The sequence below is a fragment of the Rhagoletis pomonella genome, unplaced genomic scaffold (genome assembly GCF_013731165.1).
Source record: "Rhagoletis pomonella isolate Grant_MI unplaced genomic scaffold, Rhpom_1.0 Rhpom_scaffold_00012, whole genome shotgun sequence".
NCBI classification, from domain to species: domain Eukaryota; kingdom Metazoa; phylum Arthropoda; class Insecta; order Diptera; family Tephritidae; genus Rhagoletis; species Rhagoletis pomonella.
This window is the reverse complement of record NW_023458566.1, coordinates 22,931,190-22,935,783: the sequence shown is the minus strand read 5'-3', so window position 1 is coordinate 22,935,783 and position 4,594 is coordinate 22,931,190. Positions and strand designations below refer to the sequence as shown.

At 36.6% G+C, this 4,594-nt stretch overlaps 1 pseudogene; it reads right to left on the bottom strand.

Annotated features, from left to right (window-relative positions):
* Nucleotides 1-2,631: 2,631 nt before the first annotated feature.
* On the bottom strand, nt 2,632-3,321 carry LOC118748130 (annotated as a pseudogene).
* Nucleotides 3,322-4,594: the final 1,273 nt, after the last annotated feature.

Below are 4,594 nucleotides of genomic sequence, written 5' to 3'. Positions count from 1 at the left end.
TAAAGGTAAAGGTAAAGGTAAAGGTAAAGGTAAAGGTAAAGGTAAAGGTAAAGATAAAGATAAATAATCATAAAGGCAAAAAATAAAAAAAATAAAGATTCCTTTAGCTGTTACAAACAATCGTTATGCGAACAAAGTTAATATACACTTGTGCACAAGTGTGCTCGTGTATAAAAAGTTGGTATAAAAAATCTCTTTAACCGACTTCACAAACAGGAGGAGGCTATGAATTCGTCGGAACATTTTTTAATTTTTTTTTAATGTATATTTTTTGTTATTTTATGGCCTTAAAACAATTATATTCAACAATTTTTATTGAGCTCGAGGCCGTTTTTAATGAAAAATTATTGTGGAAAAGCAATAATAATTTTGAAAAAATGGTAGAAGTGACAGCTATTTCGGAAATCACCACATTTCCTCATCAGACTTCTTTCAGTGGGATTGGATCCAACGATCCCAGCTGAATCAGCCAGTTGCCTACGCACCGTGCTAAGTTCGCCTTGTAAATTCTTGTTGCTTTTTTCCACTTTTTCATTTGTGAAGCCAACTACAATCAGGTGCAGCTATTCCAGTGCTATTTAAACTTGACCATGTGGTTGTTGGTTTTTGTTAATAATTCTATATTTTTAGAATTTTTATCTTTTAGGTATGCTCGTCCTTAAGTTATTTGGTTTTTGATATTTTATGGCCTGATGAGGAAATGTAGTGATTCCCGAAATAGCTGTCACTTCTACCATTTTTTTTTTTAATTGTTTATTTTCCACAATAATTTTTAATTAAATACGGCCTCGAGCTCGATAAAAATCGAAAAAGAGTATACCGCTATTTTTTATTTTGAAATAAAAAAATATTTAGAGGTCGCTCAAAGCGCTCAAAGTGTTCCATGTATTTTATATGGGAAAAAAACCTTTTCGTCGAAATGGTGTAGAATTCTAAAATACCAATATTTCCCACATAAAGGAAACATAAATTTTTTCGTAGAAATGGTATAATGAATTCTTGAAAATCAATGTTTTTCGATCGGAAAACTCTGGTTCTCTTCAGGAGACTTTCAGTAATAATACCCAATTGTTTATTTAACCATTTTTTAATACTAGCGATTTTTTATTGGCCGCCCCATTGCATTTTGCGGGATTTTGGGCGAACCTATAAATTATAGTTGCAATTAAAAAATGGTTAATTAAACATTTGGGTAGTGTTATTGGGAATCTCCTGCAGATAAACAGAGTTTTCTGGTAGAAAAATATTGATTTTTAACTATTCTATACCATTTCTACGAAAAGTTGTTTTTTTCCCATATAAAATGCATGGAAAACTTTGGGCGCTCGAGCGACCTCTAAATATTTTTTGATTTCAAAATAAAAAATAAGGGTATATTTTTTCGGTATAGAACGATTCTAGGGGGTGAGAGCATAAAAATTCCGACTTTACTTTTTCACTTGCATTTTTGGACCACCCTAATGTACATATTATGTATTTCGCTCGTGACTGTCCTGAATAACCTCTAAATTAAATTTTGTGCATTCCCGACAGGACGTGTAGCAGGTTTTATATGAATGTGTGTTTCGGCTGTAAATTAAATTTCCCAGTCGACGAAGTTTCTGCATAGTAACGAAACTTTCATAAGAGGACAATCTACGAAAGATAATAATCCGCAAGCTCAAGGCTAATACGAGATTTTTTTTTTAAACAAAACTACCTTTATGTCAGTGTTTTCACATTTGGGATAGATCTACCGTAATTTAAACTGACTGGGTCAATAATAAAAAAAATCACAATTTATGATTTTTCGGTAGTTCTTTGACAAAATTGTTATGAATTTTTTGATATACATATATTAGAATATAGCCATCAATTTTTGCAAATTAACACATTGACTCAATTTTGCACCCAGATAATTTACAAGAGATAATTTTTCGTCCTTCTACCTCGGATATTTTCGGCTTCCTTGCACCGTTTTCTTTGCAATCTGCATGTTAGTAGTGCCACGAATAATACATAATACGGAAGTCGTCGTGACATCTGCAAATCATAGCTAATACGCAAAAAAAAAAAATCGGCCCATTTCCCTCAGGTCACTTGCGACAACTTCTAACGAAGATTTTCGTTGTCGATTAGCTATGAACTGGCCCAAACGGGCAACTTAACCGGGATCTACGGCCAGCTTAGCCCTATACTATATATGTTCCGATAACGATTCAATTCGAGTGCAAAGGCAAAGGGGGCGCGGTCATTGACCTTATGTCACCCAACCGTTAAGTACCTACATCGTTTAAGAGCTCCTTCGCGATAGTCAGGCGAAATCGTTCAAATACCGATTTTGTGTCTACCGTCCACCCAAAAATCTTTCTAATTAAGGAGCAAATGGATTCACTTGCACAGATCCGTATTGACCAGAGAGTTTTTACCCGTGAAAAGATCAATAGGCGCTAAAGGTCCTGTGTGTGACGCCGAAAAGTAAAACCAATTGTATTGTTTCAGTTTCAGGGGTACGATAACGTGTGTGGCATTTTTTTTATTGAGATCCTTTAAGCCTTTACAGTGCCACTTGAATGCTATCAGCCAAATAAAAGGGAAGGCATTTCAAGCTTCAAACATGTTCGACATGTTTAAACATGTCCAGGACGATATCTATGTGCCACCACCTTCCCGGTCGACGAATCGTCCGTAGACGGCACCACTCCGTGTGCGGCGCAGCATGTATGGTTTGGTTTGATTTTTGCCTTCCGAGTGACCAATATATTGCCGAACTGTGCGCAAAACGTTTCGGAAAACCTCGTGGTCCCTATACGCGGCGCCCGGACGCCTCCTTTGCGGCACCCTAAAAATTAATGTAAGGCATGAACTACATATTGAGCTATTGGAATGTGTGCATCACAAATCACCTTTCATTGGTGCGTTGCACTTCCCGTCGCCTTCGTCTTAACTCCAAACGGCGCTTGCAGTCGTATGCGTAATAATATATACAACAACTGATGAGAAGAGCGGCTGTGACGTAAATAAACCAGCTGCAATTGTTCAACATGCTGATGGAAATAAACACCCTTTAAAGAAGCTAGTACATACATACACACATATCCGAGCTAAATAACGCTACTCACATTTTGAATGCTTCATTGACGTCTAGCAAATACTTGGAAACCTTATCCGATTTTCGGACTACACCATCCTTCGGACTGTTCCATAATGTAAAGAACCGTGTCATGTTATAGATCAGTCTGCCGCGTCGTTGTTCTTTTGCCTGATGCCAGCCACCACGTTCTTTACTTTTCACTGTAAATAGCCTTTTTTCTGTAGTAAATAGTATTGTACGTTTGCAATTTTCTGCTGCACGGGTTGTTGATTGAACTGACCTCGGCTATTGGCAGGCTTGTTTCAATATGTATATCCAGAAAGGCCCAAAATAAAAATTTTATCAAAACTAATAAAGGGAATCGATACACAGAAAAGAGGAGGGGAAAACGAAAATTTGTGTTTAAAAATGTAATCGAAGTGATTCGAATGAGTTTTTAAACTTCCAAAGTGACGAGTATCGCTGAGCAGCAGGGTAAGAAAAATATTTTTTGGTTCACTAAGCAAATACCTACAGAAATATTTATTTATTATACAGGGTGGGCCAAATAAGACCCGCCAATTTCACGCAGCAGGTCCATAGTTTGCCCAGCAGTGTGCCGGCAGTCGCTCCATCTTGTTGGAACCGCAAATTAGGATGCTGCTCTGCCGTTGGCCGCAAAAATTTGTCAATCATTGTCCGCATTCTCGAAGAAATATGGGCCGATCGATATCTTTTTCGACCATAACTGCATAACTGGGTGCTGATGTGCTGTCCTTGGATTTTCAGAGGCCCACAATCATCTACCGTTTTGCTTGTTGATGCGCTTCATCCGACATCAAAATATTAAATAAGTTAAGCAAGTTTAACATTGGTAGGTCTTATTTGGCCCACCCTGTATAATGAACTTAGTTAATGGGCTGTGAGATTAAAAACTAAGCAAATGCATTTTCTTAAAATTTCAGACATTTTACTCAATTTATTCAAATAAATTTAAGTGAAAGCTCTGAAATTATAAGAAAATCCAATTGCTTTAACTTTATGCATACGGCCCAATATTTGGTTAGTTCAGGTTTAAGACCTTAAGAAATATTTGAAGAAAACTTGTGGCCAAATCTTGAAAATATATGTATTGAAACGATTTAAAAGCACTTGCGAGAAAGGCTAAAACGTCTATTTTAAAAATAAAGAGATTAAGCAAATTTTTGGCAAAATAATTTTCTAAAAACGTGAGTTGTTCGTTGCTATTTCTTTCGAGTACATACATACATACATACATACTATGTAAGAGATTACACACAACAAATACATATGTATTTGCTTTTGCTTTGTTTTCAACTCTGTGGCGGCACGATTTTTAACTCGCACCTTGAATTGTTTGCTCAATTTCCTTGGTAATGCTGTTGTTGTGTATGTATACAACGTGAGGCAGGTCGACTACCGAGCAGGGATGGAAAATGAAGTTTTCAAAATGTATCTAAACTGAGGAGAAAGATACCTAAAGGCAGAAGAATGTGACCAGGGTTGCCACTGACGAAAAAA